The sequence below is a fragment of the Idiotropiscis lumnitzeri genome, chromosome 3, assembly GCF_059441095.1.
Source record: "Idiotropiscis lumnitzeri isolate Australia: NSW breed Sydney's pygmy pipehorse chromosome 3, RoL_Ilum_1.0, whole genome shotgun sequence".
In the NCBI taxonomy this organism is placed as follows: Eukaryota; Metazoa; Chordata; class Actinopteri; order Syngnathiformes; family Syngnathidae; genus Idiotropiscis; species Idiotropiscis lumnitzeri.
The window spans coordinates 30321869-30341768 of NC_142393.1; the positions used below are offsets into that span (position 1 = coordinate 30321869).

The following is a 19900-nucleotide window of genomic DNA, read 5'->3' on the forward strand; positions in this document are numbered from 1 at the left end:
AGGGTGCAGCCGTCCCGTTTCCCCGACACCGCCGTCGATCCCTCCGATGATCCCCACCTTGTCGGCAGAATCTTCACAAACCGAGGAGGTCCAACTGCCCAGTTGGTCCGACCAGGCTGAATCTCCACAAATCGAGGAGGTACGAGTACCTAGTTGGTCCGAACAAGAGTTCTCAAACAGTGTGATTGAGCCCTCTAAGGTTCAGACCCTCAACGACCCAGACCCAGGACCTGCACCTATTTCAGAGGATGATGTACAACATATGTCATGGGATGATCCTCCTAAGGGATGGGCTGATATGGATCTCGTAATAGTTGTTAAAGCGGCGATTCTTTACATGGTCAGACCTTTTTTGATAAAGTATCACAAAAAACTGTGTTGTTTGCATAGCTATACAGACCTAGGACGTAATTATTATGTAAGACAGCAATATGATCGCATCATGCCAATCCTTTGTGGTAAAACGTTTTTACCTTGTATTCACTACTTGTTGGATTTGTGTTCTGTAAAAACGGATAAAGAAACTGTCAAACGAGTTGCAGAGATCTTAATGGTGGAGTTAGCACTCGTACAGAACTTACCGGACCTAAGCTATTTGCCGCTCTTCAGTCGGAGGTATGGGGAAAATCCTGGACCACGAAAAGTTCACAATAATCAACAGAAATATGTTCAACTGTATTTCATTACAATGTAGTTTTGGTCGATGATATTGCATTGGAACTTGTCGCTGCAGTTTTTATGTCGACCTCTTGGGGTCAGTCTTTGGCCAGCCGGCCAAGTTGATGGAAGCTGACCCCTCCCTGTCACGGGTTTGGCAAATGCCAAACTAACTGCGTTGATTGCAGCTTGAATGCGCAACCAGTGTCTGCTGAAGTCCTCTAGGTGATGAAGAGTGTCCCTTATCAGGAGTCTGTTGATCAATTTAAAGTCTGGCAAGTCCTTGCCAAATCACTTTGTAGGGACCCCATATTGATCTGCTTTATATTGTCACGCTCTCAGACATTGATCAGTGGTCCACATGTGGCATATACGCTACACACTTGACTTCCCGTGGTATCTGAATGTTATGCAATTATTAGGCTCACTTCAATAGTTCTTGATTTAGGAAATACATTTGCGAAGTGTTTGATCTTCCAAATTCTTGCAAACAACACTGATGACAAATGATGCACGTTCCACTCAGTGACAATGATCGATAAAGCTCCGACCACCCAACTGGATGATGTTGAACCTGATCGCCTTACCAATCAATGTCAGCAGAGACCTTATTCTATGACCATCCTGAGCTAAAGGAGTTGGTCATCCCCGGTTAAAAATTTGAGAAAAGTATAGTCAGGACTATAATTTATCCAAAAGATAACATTTTTTGGACAGCTAAAAGCTACCATTTTGTTTAGCAACCATGAGCTGGTTCTTTTAGATGAGCTGAGACGTCTGAGCAAAAGTAGGTCCTCTGAGCAAAAGTGGTCGTCTTCCAGATGACTACTAGTCGTCCCAGATTGCAGAAATAAGACTATACTTTCAGGGATCATTTCTATAGGTCTCGACTTGAGAAATGTGCTTCTAAAGTGTTTGGTCTCGCAAGCTACGATGATGAAGCAAGATATTCCTTTCCGAGCATGAATCTGGCACTAATCAATGGTTAGTCATATGTTTTATGCCATTGATGATTGTTCACTGCTTTCCAGCAGAGCAGTGTTGGGAGGAATATGTTCAGAGTAGTTCTCAGTGGTTAAATCAAGAGAAAGACTCTATTTACGTTGATTAGTTTTTTAAGAAGTCACCTGGCCATTTGTGATTGTTGGGTGCAGAACCCTTACCTGGCTGGTTTTGAGCAGAAGACAGACTCTTCCCTCAACTGGTTCTCAGTTCATTTGCTGTGCTAATGTTGAAGTTAATGAGCAGGATATTTCACCTGAGGTAAAAACAGAAGCACATGTTTGACAGCACCCTTGCATGGAAAAAAGATCAGAAAATAAAAGAACACATGAAAGTGAGAGTGGCCCACATAAAATCAATCGAAATTAATTTCATTGAATTTGATGTTTGATTTGATTCAGCTTTTAACCAATAGTAACATAATAGATTAAAAACTCTAAATTATTTTAAAACGTAACCAATCATCATATAAACGCAAAAGTAATTTCACGTTGAAAATGACAAACTATCATCATCTGACTGAAACCCAAATACCAACCTCACCATACAGGGATTCCGCCCTCTGCTGGGGACATGTGGTACCACACATTTTACTCATTTCTAGGAGGACGTCTTTTCACCACAACTTTTTGAACCCAGCGGTCTAGAGAGAACCAACATAAAATTCCCAATTTACAGGGCCCCGAACACGCTTTACAAGCTTTCGTGGCTCTGCAACCCTCCGTTGAGCCAGTGTGGACGTCAAATAAACGTTTCGATCACTTCCGTCAAATCGTTCATATCTCTCCCCTCGCTACATCGACCATTGGCTGATAGGGCTCGCCCTTTTACCCACAATCCTCTGCGCAGAAAATGGATCAAATGAAGGTATCCGCCACAAAGACCTACACACTAGTATTCGTTTATACTGTCCATTTGTAATGAGAGTGAAGACCATTGAAGTATAGCAAAAAAAATATCCATCAATGGTTATCACTCGTGTTTGAAAGATAAAGGTGACACGTTTGACTCTGGGACCGTTTGTTAAAGGGGTTTAGCGGGCAATGGGTTAGCCCGTTTCAGTAGTTAAGTCCTAGTACACTCTTGTTTCTTCTCAAATCGAATAAATCTTTCGCCTTTTACTAAAGATTTCCGTGGGGAGGAACAGCAAGAGTTAATCTAAATTTTTTGATGCTCTGCGAAAGCAGAGCCTTCTAACAGTGTTGAATATAAATGTGACTAGGCGTCTTCGTCCATTTATAAGTTGGCTGACGACTTAGTGGAAGTCAAGATTATCACAATGGTTGCTTCACCGCTTTTGATTATCTATGTGGCTAAACGTCAGGCAAAATTAATTCGGGGTGTTTGTGAAACCAAAGATCTAGGCATTGGAAAGTTGTTGCAACTAAGTTGTGAAAACATAGTTACAGATATATTCATATTTCAAATGACGGATTTAGGAGAAACATCTATCACAGCTCTTATTTAAAAGGACATAGACCTAAAGAATTTCTGTGTAAAAGAAGAGTTATGCCGGTTGGTTTGTGGTAAAAAAAAAAAGGTGTAACAATGGTTACTGATGATCATCTTTTTAATTCTGAAACAAAAACACATGATACAAATTATTTAAATAGAGTTGAAATGATAAACAACAGGTCGTTTCATTATGCAAAATTGATTTGACATTTGAACTTCAATGAAGCTGCTTTATTTTGGGACTTTGATAGGGCGGGAGAGATATTAGAATACAGCGTTCTTAATTATTCATGACGTCATAGCCCCGCCTACAGAATACCGCTTCGGTCAAAAATGTCCAATTTCCCCGCCCCCTCTGTTAAAAAATGTCCAATTTCCCCGCCTCCTTGAAATGTTAATCCTTCCCTACAGAATACAGTTTCTGTCAAAAATGTCCAATTTCCTTTCCTGCTTGATGTGTTAATCCCACCCTACAGAATACCGCTTCTGTCAAAAAATGATGTGTTCCCCATGTACATCTGTCCCCAAGCCCCCTCCCAAACTGTGCTTATGTCATCAATATTTTTATATTTGAAGTATAGTGGTATATAAAGCAGCTAATTAAATAAGTGAAATATATATCATCTAATTAAATTATTTATATATATATATATAATTATATATATATATATATATATATATAACCTAATTAAATAAGTGAAATAATATGAGTTGAAAAGAGTTGGCGTTGTTTTTACCTTTCAATAAGGTGTTGACCAGGTATATGATTATTCGGTTGATAAAAGCCCCCCGTTTTCTTTTTGCAAACATGCCTAGACATGTCCCCTTTGACATAAGTCTAAGCATGGCAATGTGCATGCTTGGGGTGTTGTCTGTGCAAGTCCTGGCGAATTGCATAGACACCCCCCAAGCCTGTCACATCCTACATCTGACAAGAGCCTTAAGGTGTTTGAAAAGATTGTGAGTGGCAGGCAAGTCTGGACATCCTACCCCTTACTTACCCCTGCTGTATCCTCATACAACACTGTCGAACCATCATATTCAGGGTGCAGCCGTCCCGTTTCCCCGACACCGCCGTCGATCCCTCCGATGATCCCCACCTTGTCGGCAGAATCTTCACAAACCGAGGAGGTCCAACTGCCCAGTTGGTCCGACCAGGCTGAATCTCCACAAATCGAGGAGGTACGAGTACCTAGTTGGTCCGAACAAGAGTTCTCAAACAGTGTGATTGAGCCCTCTAAGGTTCAGACCCTCAACGACCCAGACCCAGGACCTGCACCTATTTCAGAGGATGATGTACAACATATGTCATGGGATGATCCTCCTAAGGGATGGGCTGATATGGATCTCGTAATAGTTGTTAAAGCGGCGATTCTTTACATGGTCAGACCTTTTTTGATAAAGTATCACAAAAAACTGTGTTGTTTGCATAGCTATACAGACCTAGGACGTAATTATTATGTAAGACAGCAATATGATCGCATCATGCCAATCCTTTGTGGTAAAACGTTTTTACCTTGTATTCACTACTTGTTGGATTTGTGTTCTGTAAAAACGGATAAAGAAACTGTCAAACGAGTTGCAGAGATCTTAATGGTGGAGTTAGCACTCGTACAGAACTTACCGGACCTAAGCTATTTGCCGCTCTTCAGTCGGAGGTATGGGGAAAATCCTGGACCACCAAAAGTTCACAATAATCAACAGAAATATGTTCAACTGTATTTCATTACAATGTAGTTTTGGTCGATGATACTGCATTGGAACTTGTCGCTGCAGTTTTTATGTCGACCTCTTGGGGTCAGTCTTTGGCCAGCCGGCCAAGTTGATGGAAGCTGACCCCTCCCTGTCACGGGTTTGGCAAATGCCAAACTAACTGCGTTGATTGCAGCTTGAATGCGCAACCAGTGTCTGCTGAAGTCCTCTAGGTGATGAAGAGTGTCCCTTATCAGGAGTCTGTTGATCAATTTAAAGTCTGGCAAGTCCTTGCCAAATCACTTTGTAGGGACCCCATATTGATCTGCTTTATATTGTCACGCTCTCAGACATTGATCAGTGGTCCACATGTGGCATATACGCTACACACTTGACTTCCCGTGGTATCTGAATGTTATGCAATTATTAGGCTCACTTCAATAGTTCTTGATTTAGGAAATACATTTGCGAAGTGTTTGATCTTCCAAATTCTTGCAAACAACACTGATGACAAATGATGCACGTTCCACTCAGTGACAATGATCGATAAAGCTCCGACCACCCAACTGGATGATGTTGAACCTGATCGCCTTACCAATCAATGTCAGCAGAGACCTTATTCTATGACCATCCTGAGCTAAAGGAGTTGGTCATCCCCGGTTAAAAATTTGAGAAAAGTATAGTCAGGACTATAATTTATCCAAAAGATAACATTTTTTGGACAGCTAAAAGCTACCATTTTGTTTAGCAACCATGAGCTGGTTCTTTTAGATGAGCTGAGACGTCTGAGCAAAAGTAGGTCCTCTGAGCAAAAGTGGTCGTCTTCCAGATGACTACTAGTCGTCCCAGATTGCAGAAATAAGACTATACTTTCAGGGATCATTTCTATAGGTCTCGACTTGAGAAATGTGCTTCTAAAGTGTTTGGTCTCGCAAGCTACGATGATGAAGCAAGATATTCCTTTCCGAGCATGAATCTGGCACTAATCAATGGTTAGTCATATGTTTTATGCCATTGATGATTGTTCACTGCTTTCCAGCAGAGCAGTGTTGGGAGGAATATGTTCAGAGTAGTTCTCAGTGGTTAAATCAAGAGAAAGACTCTATTTACGTTGATTAGTTTTTTAAGAAGTCACCTGGCCATTTGTGATTGTTGGGTGCAGAACCCTTACCTGGCTGGTTTTGAGCAGAAGACAGACTCTTCCCTCAACTGGTTCTCAGTTCATTTGCTGTGCTAATGTTGAAGTTAATGAGCAGGATATTTCACCTGAGGTAAAAACGGAAGCACATGTTTGACAGCACCCTTGCATGGAAAAAAGATCAGAAAATAAAAGAACACATGAAAGTGAGAGTGGCCCACATAAAATCAATCGAAATTAATTTCATTGAATTTGATGTTTGATTTGATTCAGCTTTTAACCAATAGTAACATAATAGATTAAAAACTCTAAATTATTTTAAAACGTAACCAATCATCATATAAACGCAAAAGTAATCTCACGTTGAAAATGACAAACTATCATCATCTGACTGAAACCCAAATACCAACCTCACCATACAGGGATTCCGCCCTCTGCTGGGGACATGTGGTACCACACATTTTACTCATTTCTAGGAGGACGTCTTTTCACCACAACTTTTTGAACCCAGCGGTCTAGAGAGAACCAACATAAAATTCCCAATTTACAGGGCCCCGAACACGCTTTACAAGCTTTCGTGGCTCTGCAACCCTCCGTTGAGCCAGTGTGGACGTCAAATAAACGTTTCGATCACTTCCGTCAAATCGTTCATATCTCTCCCCTCGCTACATCGACCATTGGCTGATAGGGCTCGCCCTTTTACCCACAATCCTCTGCGCAGAAAATGGATCAAATGAAGGTATCCGCCACAAAGACCTACACACTAGTATTCGTTTATACTGTCCATTTGTAATGAGAGTGAAGACCATTGAAGTATAGCAAAAAAAATATCCATCAATGGTTATCACTCGTGTTTGAAAGATAAAGGTGACACGTTTGACTCTGGGACCGTTTGTTAAAGGGGTTTAGCGGGCAATGGGTTAGCCCGTTTCAGTAGTTAAGTCCTAGTACACTCTTGTTTCTTCTCAAATCAAATAAATCTTTCGCCTTTTACTAAAGATTTCCGTGGGGAGGAACAGCAAGAGTTAATCTAAATTTTTTGATGCTCTGCGAAAGCAGAGCCTTCTAACAGTGTTGAATATAAATGTGACTAGGCGTCTTCGTCCATTTATAAGTTGGCTGACGACTTAGTGGAAGTCAAGATTGTCACAATGGTTGCTTCACCGCTTTTGATTATCTATGTGGTTAAACGTCAGGCAAAATTAATTCGGGGTGTTTGTGAAACCAAAGATCTAGGCATTGGAAAGTTGTTGCAACTAAGTTGTGAAAACATAGTTACAGATATATTCATATTTCAAATGACGGATTTAGGAGAAACATCTATCACAGCTCTTATTTAAAAGGACATAGACCTAAAGAATTTCTGTGTAAAAGAAGAGTTATGCCGGTTGGTTTGTGGTAAAAAAAAAAAGGTGTAACAATGGTTACTGATGATCATCTTTTTAATTCTGAAACAAAAACACATGATACAAATTATTTAAATAGAGTTGAAATGATAAACAACAGGTCGTTTCATTATGCAAAATTGATTTGACATTTGAACTTCAATGAAGCTGCTTTATTTTGGGACTTTGATAGGGCGGGAGAGATATTAGAATACAGCGTTCTTAATTATTCATGACATCATAGCCCCGCCTACAGAATACCGCTTCGGTCAAAAATGTCCAATTTCCCCGCCCCCTCTGTTAAAAAATGTCCAATTTCCCCGCCTCCTTGAAATGTTAATCCTTCCCTACAGAATACAGTTTCTGTCAAAAATGTCCAATTTCCTTTCCTGCTTGATGTGTTAATCCCACCCTACAGAATACCGCTTCTGTCAAAAAATGATGTGTTCCCCATGTACATCTGTCCCCAAGCCCCCTCCCAAACTGTGCTTATGTCATCAATATTTTTATATTTGAAGTATAGTGGTATATAAAGCAGCTAATTAAATAAGTGAAATATATATCATCTAATTAAATTATTTATATATATATATATATATATATATATATATATATATAACCTAATTAAATAAGTGAAATAATATGAGTTGAAAAGAGTTGGCGTTGTTTTTACCTTTCAATAAGGTGTTGACCAGGTATATGATTATTCGGTTGATAAAAGCCCCCCGTTTTCTTTTTGCAAACATGCCTAGACATGTCCCCTTTGACATAAGTCTAAGCATGGCAATGTGCATGCTTGGGGTGTTGTCTGTGCAAGTCCTGGCGAATTGCATAGACACCCCCCAAGCCTGTCACATCCTACATCTGACAAGAGCCTTAAGGTGTTTGAAAAGATTGTGAGTGGCAGGCAAGTCTGGACATCCTACCCCTTACTTACCCCTGCTGTATCCTCATACAACACTGTCGAACCATCATATTCAGGGTGCAGCCGTCCCGTTTCCCCGACACCGCCGTCGATCCCTCCGATGATCCCCACCTTGTCGGCAGAATCTTCACAAACCGAGGAGGTCCAACTGCCCAGTTGGTCCGACCAGGCTGAATCTCCACAAATCGAGGAGGTACGAGTACCTAGTTGGTCCGAACAAGAGTTCTCAAACAGTGTGATTGAGCCCTCTAAGGTTCAGACCCTCAACGACCCAGATCCAGGACCTGCACCTATTTCAGAGGATGATGTACAACATATGTCATGGGATGATCCTCCTAAGGGATGGGCTGATATGGATCTCGTAATAGTTGTTAAAGCGGCGATTCTTTACATGGTCAGACCTTTTTTGATAAAGTATCACAAAAAACTGTGTTGTTTGCATAGCTATACAGACCTAGGACGTAATTATTATGTAAGACAGCAATATGATCGCATCATGCCAATCCTTTGTGGTAAAACGTTTTTACCTTGTATTCACTACTTGTTGGATTTGTGTTCTGTAAAAACGGATAAAGAAACTGTCAAACGAGTTGCAGAGATCTTAATGGTGGAGTTAGCACTCGTACAGAACTTACCAGACCTAAGCCATAAAGGAGTGGAAGAGTTTAAACCTGGCTAATTTTATTCGATGTCCTGCATCTTGTGTCACTGTTATTCTGTGGAATGCTGAGTGTGTGGCTGGTGAAGTTGGAAAAAGAAAGTGAAAGAATGTGAGGTTTGGGAGGTTTTAGGTCGGTGCCTGGCGCAGACAGATACCTCGAGGGGGAAGGGATGCACAAGAAACTGGACCCTTCAGCCACAAGCAGGAGGGGCCACCACTTCAAGAAAGACCAAGAGGAGCAAGCTAAAGTTAACTGCAGCATACACATAGCCAATAGAATCATGCCAGGATGCCTTTGTCTCTGTGTCATTTGCATATTGTGTCTATAAATTAATGCTGAACAGCGAAGACAAAGAGAGCTGTATTGAGAGGGACACAAGCTCAAGTTGTAGATTTGTGTGTTAGGAATAAATCCACTCGTGTGTGTGAAAATGCCGGCTTCCTGATACCTTTCTATTGCAGAACGAGCGCGCATATTGTTGGATGAGTGAGAGTTGGGTAAGGTCGCGAATTGGAGTCAGATTACTAATTTGAGTTTACATTGGGTTAAAGTTAAATTCTAACATTGATATAAAGATAAATTCCAACAGCTATTTGCCGCTCTTCAGTCGGAGGTATGGGGAAAATCCTGGACCACCAAAAGTTCACAATAATCAACAGAAATATGTTCAACTGTATTTCATTACAATGTAGTTTTGGTCGATGATACTGCATTGGAACTTGTCGCTGCAGTTTTTATGTCGACCTCTTGGGGTCAGTCTTTGGCCAGCCGGCCAAGTTGATGGAAGCTGACCCCTCCCTGTCACGGGTTTGGCAAATGCCAAACTAACTGCGTTGATTGCAGCTTGAATGCGCAACCAGTGTCTGCTGAAGTCCTCTAGGTGATGAAGAGTGTCCCTTATCAGGAGTCTGTTGATCAATTTAAAGTCTGGCAAGTCCTTGCCAAATCACTTTGTAGGGACCCCATATTGATCTGCTTTATATTGTCACGCTCTCAGACATTGATCAGTGGTCCACATGTGGCATATACGCTACACACTTGACTTCCCGTGGTATCTGAATGTTATGCAATTATTAGGCTCACTTCAATAGTTCTTGATTTAGGAAATACATTTGCGAAGTGTTTGATCTTCCAAATTCTTGCAAACAACACTGATGACAAATGATGCACGTTCCACTCAGTGACAATGATCGATAAAGCTCCGACCACCCAACTGGATGATGTTGAACCTGATCGCCTTACCAATCAATGTCAGCAGAGACCTTATTCTATGACCATCCTGAGCTAAAGGAGTTGGTCATCCCCGGTTAAAAATTTGAGAAAAGTATAGTCAGGACTATAATTTATCCAAAAGATAACATTTTTTGGACAGCTAAAAGCTACCATTTTGTTTAGCAACCATGAGCTGGTTCTTTTAGATGAGCTGAGACGTCTGAGCAAAAGTAGGTCCTCTGAGCAAAAGTGGTCGTCTTCCAGATGACTACTAGTCGTCCCAGATTGCAGAAATAAGACTATACTTTCAGGGATCATTTCTATAGGTCTCGACTTGAGAAATGTGCTTCTAAAGTGTTTGGTCTCGCAAGCTACGATGATGAAGCAAGATATTCCTTTCCGAGCATGAATCTGGCACTAATCAATGGTTAGTGATATGTTTTATGCCATTGATGATTGTTCACTGCTTTCCAGCAGAGCAGTGTTGGGAGGAATATGTTCAGAGTAGTTCTCAGTGGTTAAATCAAGAGAAAGACTCTATTTACGTTGATTAGTTTTTTAAGAAGTCACCTGGCCATTTGTGATTGTTGGGTGCAGAACCCTTACCTGGCTGGTTTTGAGCAGAAGACAGACTCTTCCCTCAACTGGTTCTCAGTTCATTTGCTGTGCTAATGTTGAAGTTAATGAGCAGGATATTTCACCTGAGGTTAAAACGGAAGCACATGTTTGACAGCACCCTTGCATGGAAAAAAGATCAGAAAATAAAAGAACACATGAAAGTGAAAGTGGCCCACATAAAATCAATCGAAATTAATTTCATTGAATTTGATGTTTGATTTGATTCAGCTTTTAACCAATAGTAACATAATAGATTAAAAACTCTAAATTATTTTAAAACGTAACCAATCATCATATAAACGCAAAAGTAATTTCACGTTGAAAATGACAAACTATCATCATCTGACTGAAACCCAAATACCAACCTCACCATACAGGGATTCCGCCCTCTGCTGGGGACATGTGGTACCACACATTTTACTCATTTCTAGGAGGACGTCTTTTCACCACAACTTTTTGAACCCAGCGGTCTAGAGAGAACCAACATAAAATTCCCAATTTACAGGGCCCCGAACACGCTTTACAAGCTTTCGTGGCTCTGCAACCCTCCGTTGAGCCAGTGTGGACGTCAAATAAACGTTTCGATCACTTCCGTCAAATCGTTCATATCTCTCCCCTCGCTACATCGACCATTGGCTGATAGGGCTCGCCCTTTTACCCACAATCCTCTGCGCAGAAAATGGATCAAATGAAGGTATCCGCCACAAAGACCTACACACTAGTATTCGTTTATACTGTCCATTTGTAATGAGAGTGAAGACCATTGAAGTATAGCAAAAAAAATATCCATCAATGGTTATCACTCGTGTTTGAAAGATAAAGGTGACACGTTTGACTCTGGGACCGTTTGTTAAAGGGGTTTAGCGGGCAATGGGTTAGCCCGTTTCAGTAGTTAAGTCCTAGTACACTCTTGTTTCTTCTCAAATCGAATAAATCTTTCGCCTTTTACTAAAGATTTCCGTGGGGAGGAACAGCAAGAGTTAATCTAAATTTTTTGATGCTCTGCGAAAGCAGAGCCTTCTAACAGTGTTGAATATAAATGTGACTAGGCGTCTTCGTCCATTTATAAGTTGGCTGACGACTTAGTGGAAGTCAAGATTATCACAATGGTTGCTTCACCGCTTTTGATTATCTATGTGGCTAAACGTCAGGCAAAATTAATTCGGGGTGTTTGTGAAACCAAAGATCTAGGCATTGGAAAGTTGTTGCAACTAAGTTGTGAAAACATAGTTACAGATATATTCATATTTCAAATGACGGATTTAGGAGAAACATCTATCACAGCTCTTATTTAAAAGGACATAGACCTAAAGAATTTCTGTGTAAAAGAAGAGTTATGCCGGTTGGTTTGTGGTAAAAAAAAAAAGGTGTAACAATGGTTACTGATGATCATCTTTTTAATTCTGAAACAAAAACACATGATACAAATTATTTAAATAGAGTTGAAATGATAAACAACAGGTCGTTTCATTATGCAAAATTGATTTGACATTTGAACTTCAATGAAGCTGCTTTATTTTGGGACTTTGATAGGGCGGGAGAGATATTAGAATACAGCGTTCTTAATTATTCATGACGTCATAGCCCCGCCTACAGAATACCGCTTCGGTCAAAAATGTCCAATTTCCCCGCCCCCTCTGTTAAAAAATGTCCAATTTCCCCGCCTCCTTGAAATGTTAATCCTTCCCTACAGAATACAGTTTCTGTCAAAAATGTCCAATTTCCTTTCCTGCTTGATGTGTTAATCCCACCCTACAGAATACCGCTTCTGTCAAAAAATGATGTGTTCCCCATGTACATCTGTCCCCAAGCCCCCTCCCAAACTGTGCTTATGTCATCAATATTTTTATATTTGAAGTATAGTGGTATATAAAGCAGCTAATTAAATAAGTGAAATATATATCATCTAATTAAATTATTTATATATATATATATAATTATATATATATATATATATATATATAACCTAATTAAATAAGTGAAATAATATGAGTTGAAAAGAGTTGGCGTTGTTTTTACCTTTCAATAAGGTGTTGACCAGGTATATGATTATTCGGTTGATAAAAGCCCCCCGTTTTCTTTTTGCAAACATGCCTAGACATGTCCCCTTTGACATAAGTCTAAGCATGGCAATGTGCATGCTTGGGGTGTTGTCTGTGCAAGTCCTGGCGAATTGCATAGACACCCCCCAAGCCTGTCACATCCTACATCTGACAAGAGCCTTAAGGTGTTTGAAAAGATTGTGAGTGGCAGGCAAGTCTGGACATCCTACCCCTTACTTACCCCTGCTGTATCCTCATACAACACTGTCGAACCATCATATTCAGGGTGCAGCCGTCCCGTTTCCCCGACACCGCCGTCGATCCCTCCGATGATCCCCACCTTGTCGGCAGAATCTTCACAAACCGAGGAGGTCCAACTGCCCAGTTGGTCCGACCAGGCTGAATCTCCACAAATCGAGGAGGTACGAGTACCTAGTTGGTCCGAACAAGAGTTCTCAAACAGTGTGATTGAGCCCTCTAAGGTTCAGACCCTCAACGACCCAGACCCAGGACCTGCACCTATTTCAGAGGATGATGTACAACATATGTCATGGGATGATCCTCCTAAGGGATGGGCTGATATGGATCTCGTAATAGTTGTTAAAGCGGCGATTCTTTACATGGTCAGACCTTTTTTGATAAAGTATCACAAAAAACTGTGTTGTTTGCATAGCTATACAGACCTAGGACGTAATTATTATGTAAGACAGCAATATGATCGCATCATGCCAATCCTTTGTGGTAAAACGTTTTTACCTTGTATTCACTACTTGTTGGATTTGTGTTCTGTAAAAACGGATAAAGAAACTGTCAAACGAGTTGCAGAGATCTTAATGGTGGAGTTAGCACTCGTACAGAACTTACCGGACCTAAGCTATTTGCCGCTCTTCAGTCGGAGGTATGGGGAAAATCCTGGACCACCAAAAGTTCACAATAATCAACAGAAATATGTTCAACTGTATTTCATTACAATGTAGTTTTGGTCGATGATACTGCATTGGAACTTGTCGCTGCAGTTTTTATGTCGACCTCTTGGGGTCAGTCTTTGGCCAGCCGGCCAAGTTGATGGAAGCTGACCCCTCCCTGTCACGGGTTTGGCAAATGCCAAACTAACTGCGTTGATTGCAGCTTGAATGCGCAACCAGTGTCTGCTGAAGTCCTCTAGGTGATGAAGAGTGTCCCTTATCAGGAGTCTGTTGATCAATTTAAAGTCTGGCAAGTCCTTGCCAAATCACTTTGTAGGGACCCCATATTGATCTGCTTTATATTGTCACGCTCTCAGACATTGATCAGTGGTCCACATGTGGCATATACGCTACACACTTGACTTCCCGTGGTATCTGAATGTTATGCAATTATTAGGCTCACTTCAATAGTTCTTGATTTAGGAAATACATTTGCGAAGTGTTTGATCTTCCAAATTCTTGCAAACAACACTGATGACAAATGATGCACGTTCCACTCAGTGACAATGATCGATAAAGCTCCGACCACCCAACTGGATGATGTTGAACCTGATCGCCTTACCAATCAATGTCAGCAGAGACCTTATTCTATGACCATCCTGAGCTAAAGGAGTTGGTCATCCCCGGTTAAAAATTTGAGAAAAGTATAGTCAGGACTATAATTTATCCAAAAGATAACATTTTTTGGACAGCTAAAAGCTACCATTTTGTTTAGCAACCATGAGCTGGTTCTTTTAGATGAGCTGAGACGTCTGAGCAAAAGTAGGTCCTCTGAGCAAAAGTGGTCGTCTTCCAGATGACTACTAGTCGTCCCAGATTGCAGAAATAAGACTATACTTTCAGGGATCATTTCTATAGGTCTCGACTTGAGAAATGTGCTTCTAAAGTGTTTGGTCTCGCAAGCTACGATGATGAAGCAAGATATTCCTTTCCGAGCATGAATCTGGCACTAATCAATGGTTAGTCATATGTTTTATGCCATTGATGATTGTTCACTGCTTTCCAGCAGAGCAGTGTTGGGAGGAATATGTTCAGAGTAGTTCTCAGTGGTTAAATCAAGAGAAAGACTCTATTTACGTTGATTAGTTTTTTAAGAAGTCACCTGGCCATTTGTGATTGTTGGGTGCAGAACCCTTACCTGGCTGGTTTTGAGCAGAAGACAGACTCTTCCCTCAACTGGTTCTCAGTTCATTTGCTGTGCTAATGTTGAAGTTAATGAGCAGGATATTTCACCTGAGGTAAAAACGGAAGCACATGTTTGACAGCACCCTTGCATGGAAAAAAGATCAGAAAATAAAAGAACACATGAAAGTGAGAGTGGCCCACATAAAATCAATCGAAATTAATTTCATTGAATTTGATGTTTGATTTGATTCAGCTTTTAACCAATAGTAACATAATAGATTAAAAACTCTAAATTATTTTAAAACGTAACCAATCATCATATAAACGCAAAAGTAATCTCACGTTGAAAATGACAAACTATCATCATCTGACTGAAACCCAAATACCAACCTCACCATACAGGGATTCCGCCCTCTGCTGGGGACATGTGGTACCACACATTTTACTCATTTCTAGGAGGACGTCTTTTCACCACAACTTTTTGAACCCAGCGGTCTAGAGAGAACCAACATAAAATTCCCAATTTACAGGGCCCCGAACACGCTTTACAAGCTTTCGTGGCTCTGCAACCCTCCGTTGAGCCAGTGTGGACGTCAAATAAACGTTTCGATCACTTCCGTCAAATCGTTCATATCTCTCCCCTCGCTACATCGACCATTGGCTGATAGGGCTCGCCCTTTTACCCACAATCCTCTGCGCAGAAAATGGATCAAATGAAGGTATCCGCCACAAAGACCTACACACTAGTATTCGTTTATACTGTCCATTTGTAATGAGAGTGAAGACCATTGAAGTATAGCAAAAAAAATATCCATCAATGGTTATCACTCGTGTTTGAAAGATAAAGGTGACACGTTTGACTCTGGGACCGTTTGTTAAAGGGGTTTAGCGGGCAATGGGTTAGCCCGTTTCAGTAGTTAAGTCCTAGTACACTCTTGTTTCTTCTCAAATCAAATAAATCTTTCGCCTTTTACTAAAGATTTCCGTGGGGAGGAACAGCAAGAGTTAATCTAAATTTTTTGATGCTCTGCGAAAGCAGAGCCTTCTAACAGTGTTGAATATAAATGTGACTAGGCGTCTTCGTCCATTTATAAGTTGGCTGACGACTTAGTGGAAGTCAAGATTGTCACAATGGTTGCTTCACCGCTTTTGATTATCTATGTGGTTAAACGTCAGGCAAAATTAATTCGGGGTGTTTGTGAAACCAAAGATCTAGGCATTGGAAAGTTGTTGCAACTAAGTTGTGAAAACATAGTTACAGATATATTCATATTTCAAATGACGGATTTAGGAGAAACATCTATCACAGCTCTTATTTAAAAGGACATAGACCTAAAGAATTTCTGTGTAAAAGAAGAGTTATGCCGGTTGGTTTGTGGTAAAAAAAAAAAGGTGTAACAATGGTTACTGATGATCATCTTTTTAATTCTGAAACAAAAACACATGATACAAATTATTTAAATAGAGTTGAAATGATAAACAACAGGTCGTTTCATTATGCAAAATTGATTTGACATTTGAACTTCAATGAAGCTGCTTTATTTTGGGACTTTGATAGGGCGGGAGAGATATTAGAATACAGCGTTCTTAATTATTCATGACATCATAGCCCCGCCTACAGAATACCGCTTCGGTCAAAAATGTCCAATTTCCCCGCCCCCTCTGTTAAAAAATGTCCAATTTCCCCGCCTCCTTGAAATGTTAATCCTTCCCTACAGAATACAGTTTCTGTCAAAAATGTCCAATTTCCTTTCCTGCTTGATGTGTTAATCCCACCCTACAGAATACCGCTTCTGTCAAAAAATGATGTGTTCCCCATGTACATCTGTCCCCAAGCCCCCTCCCAAACTGTGCTTATGTCATCAATATTTTTATATTTGAAGTATAGTGGTATATAAAGCAGCTAATTAAATAAGTGAAATATATATCATCTAATTAAATTATTTATATATATATATATATATATATATATATATATATATAACCTAATTAAATAAGTGAAATAATATGAGTTGAAAAGAGTTGGCGTTGTTTTTACCTTTCAATAAGGTGTTGACCAGGTATATGATTATTCGGTTGATAAAAGCCCCCCGTTTTCTTTTTGCAAACATGCCTAGACATGTCCCCTTTGACATAAGTCTAAGCATGGCAATGTGCATGCTTGGGGTGTTGTCTGTGCAAGTCCTGGCGAATTGCATAGACACCCCCCAAGCCTGTCACATCCTACATCTGACAAGAGCCTTAAGGTGTTTGAAAAGATTGTGAGTGGCAGGCAAGTCTGGACATCCTACCCCTTACTTACCCCTGCTGTATCCTCATACAACACTGTCGAACCATCATATTCAGGGTGCAGCCGTCCCGTTTCCCCGACACCGCCGTCGATCCCTCCGATGATCCCCACCTTGTCGGCAGAATCTTCACAAACCGAGGAGGTCCAACTGCCCAGTTGGTCCGACCAGGCTGAATCTCCACAAATCGAGGAGGTACGAGTACCTAGTTGGTCCGAACAAGAGTTCTCAAACAGTGTGATTGAGCCCTCTAAGGTTCAGACCCTCAACGACCCAGATCCAGGACCTGCACCTATTTCAGAGGATGATGTACAACATATGTCATGGGATGATCCTCCTAAGGGATGGGCTGATATGGATCTCGTAATAGTTGTTAAAGCGGCGATTCTTTACATGGTCAGACCTTTTTTGATAAAGTATCACAAAAAACTGTGTTGTTTGCATAGCTATACAGACCTAGGACGTAATTATTATGTAAGACAGCAATATGATCGCATCATGCCAATCCTTTGTGGTAAAACGTTTTTACCTTGTATTCACTACTTGTTGGATTTGTGTTCTGTAAAAACGGATAAAGAAACTGTCAAACGAGTTGCAGAGATCTTAATGGTGGAGTTAGCACTCGTACAGAACTTACCAGACCTAAGCCATAAAGGAGTGGAAGAGTTTAAACCTGGCTAATTTTATTCGATGTCCTGCATCTTGTGTCACTGTTATTCTGTGGAATGCTGAGTGTGTGGCTGGTGAAGTTGGAAAAAGAAAGTGAAAGAATGTGAGGTTTGGGAGGTTTTAGGTCGGTGCCTGGCGCAGACAGATACCTCGAGGGGGAAGGGATGCACAAGAAACTGGACCCTTCAGCCACAAGCAGGAGGGGCCACCACTTCAAGAAAGACCAAGAGGAGCAAGCTAAAGTTAACTGCAGCATACACATAGCCAATAGAATCATGCCAGGATGCCTTTGTCTCTGTGTCATTTGCATATTGTGTCTATAAATTAATGCTGAACAGCGAAGACAAAGAGAGCTGTATTGAGAGGGACACAAGCTCAAGTTGTAGATTTGTGTGTTAGGAATAAATCCACTCGTGTGTGTGAAAATGCCGGCTTCCTGATACCTTTCTATTGCAGAACGAGCGCGCATATTGTTGGATGAGTGAGAGTTGGGTAAGGTCGCGAATTGGAGTCAGATTACTAATTTGAGTTTACATTGGGTTAAAGTTAAATTCTAACATTGATATAAAGATAAATTCCAACAGCTATTTGCCGCTCTTCAGTCGGAGGTATGGGGAAAATCCTGGACCACCAAAAGTTCACAATAATCAACAGAAATATGTTCAACTGTATTTCATTACAATGTAGTTTTGGTCGATGATACTGCATTGGAACTTGTCGCTGCAGTTTTTATGTCGACCTCTTGGGGTCAGTCTTTGGCCAGCCGGCCAAGTTGATGGAAGCTGACCCCTCCCTGTCACGGGTTTGGCAAATGCCAAACTAACTGCGTTGATTGCAGCTTGAATGCGCAACCAGTGTCTGCTGAAGTCCTCTAGGTGATGAAGAGTGTCCCTTATCAGGAGTCTGTTGATCAATTTAAAGTCTGGCAAGTCCTTGCCAAATCACTTTGTAGGGACCCCATATTGATCTGCTTTATATTGTCACGCTCTCAGACATTGATCAGTGGTCCACATGTGGCATATACGCTACACACTTGACTTCCCGTGGTATCTGAATGTTATGCAATTATTAGGCTCACTTCAATAGTTCTTGATTTAGGAAATACATTTGCGAAGTGTTTGATCTTCCAAATTCTTGCAAACAACACTGATGACAAATGATGCACGTTCCACTCAGTGACAATGATCGATAAAGCTCCGACCACCCAACTGGATGATGTTGAACCTGATCGCCTTACCAATCAATGTCAGCAGAGACCTTATTCTATGACCATCCTGAGCTAAAGGAGTTGGTCATCCCCGGTTAAAAATTTGAGAAAAGTATAGTCAGGACTATAATTTATCCAAAAGATAACATTTTTTGGACAGCTAAAAGCTACCATTTTGTTTAGCAACCATGAGCTGGTTCTTTTAGATGAGCTGAGACGTCTGAGCAAAAGTAGGTCCTCTGAGCAAAAGTGGTCGTCTTCCAGATGACTACTAGTCGTCCCAGATTGCAGAAATAAGACTATACTTTCAGGGATCATTTCTATAGGTCTCGACTTGAGAAATGTGCTTCTAAAGTGTTTGGTCTCGCAAGCTACGATGATGAAGCAAGATATTCCTTTCCGAGCATGAATCTGGCACTAATCAATGGTTAGTGATATGTTTTATGCCATTGATGATTGTTCACTGCTTTCCAGCAGAGCAGTGTTGGGAGGAATATGTTCAGAGTAGTTCTCAGTGGTTAAATCAAGAGAAAGACTCTATTTACGTTGATTAGTTTTTTAAGAAGTCACCTGGCCATTTGTGATTGTTGGGTGCAGAACCCTTACCTGGCTGGTTTTGAGCAGAAGACAGACTCTTCCCTCAACTGGTTCTCAGTTCATTTGCTGTGCTAATGTTGAAGTTAATGAGCAGGATATTTCACCTGAGGTTAAAACGGAAGCACATGTTTGACAGCACCCTTGCATGGAAAAAAGATCAGAAAATAAAAGAACACATGAAAGTGAAAGTGGCCCACATAAAATCAATCGAAATTAATTTCATTGAATTTGATGTTTGATTTGATTCAGCTTTTAACCAAT

At 40.7% G+C, this 19900-nt stretch overlaps 9 non-coding genes across 9 annotated transcripts; all 9 read left to right on the forward strand.

Moving 5' to 3' along the window:
* Window positions 1-1509: 1509 nt before the first annotated feature.
* On the forward strand, window positions 1510-1723 carry LOC148340839 (small nucleolar RNA U3). The gene has a single exon (XR_015842661.1). It is a non-coding gene; the product is annotated as a small nucleolar RNA U3 (small nucleolar RNA).
* Window positions 1724-2736: 1013 nt separating this feature from the next.
* On the forward strand, window positions 2737-2850 carry LOC148340840 (U5 spliceosomal RNA). Its single transcript, XR_015842729.1, has one exon. It is a non-coding gene; the product is annotated as a U5 spliceosomal RNA (small nuclear RNA).
* A 2816-nt stretch (window positions 2851-5666) lies between these two features.
* Window positions 5667-5880, forward strand: LOC148340841 (small nucleolar RNA U3). Its single transcript, XR_015842662.1, has one exon. It is a non-coding gene; the product is annotated as a small nucleolar RNA U3 (small nucleolar RNA).
* Window positions 5881-6893: 1013 nt separating this feature from the next.
* Window positions 6894-7007, forward strand: LOC148340842 (U5 spliceosomal RNA). Its single transcript, XR_015842744.1, has one exon. It is a non-coding gene; the product is annotated as a U5 spliceosomal RNA (small nuclear RNA).
* Window positions 7008-10423: 3416 nt separating this feature from the next.
* On the forward strand, window positions 10424-10637 carry LOC148340843 (small nucleolar RNA U3). The gene has a single exon (XR_015842674.1). It is a non-coding gene; the product is annotated as a small nucleolar RNA U3 (small nucleolar RNA).
* Window positions 10638-11650: 1013 nt separating this feature from the next.
* LOC148340844 (U5 spliceosomal RNA) lies at window positions 11651-11764 on the forward strand. Its single transcript, XR_015842731.1, has one exon. It is a non-coding gene; the product is annotated as a U5 spliceosomal RNA (small nuclear RNA).
* Window positions 11765-14580: 2816 nt separating this feature from the next.
* Window positions 14581-14794, forward strand: LOC148340845 (small nucleolar RNA U3). The gene has a single exon (XR_015842663.1). It is a non-coding gene; the product is annotated as a small nucleolar RNA U3 (small nucleolar RNA).
* Window positions 14795-15807: 1013 nt separating this feature from the next.
* Window positions 15808-15921, forward strand: LOC148340846 (U5 spliceosomal RNA). Its single transcript, XR_015842745.1, has one exon. It is a non-coding gene; the product is annotated as a U5 spliceosomal RNA (small nuclear RNA).
* Window positions 15922-19337: 3416 nt separating this feature from the next.
* On the forward strand, window positions 19338-19551 carry LOC148340847 (small nucleolar RNA U3). Its single transcript, XR_015842675.1, has one exon. It is a non-coding gene; the product is annotated as a small nucleolar RNA U3 (small nucleolar RNA).
* Window positions 19552-19900: the final 349 nt, after the last annotated feature.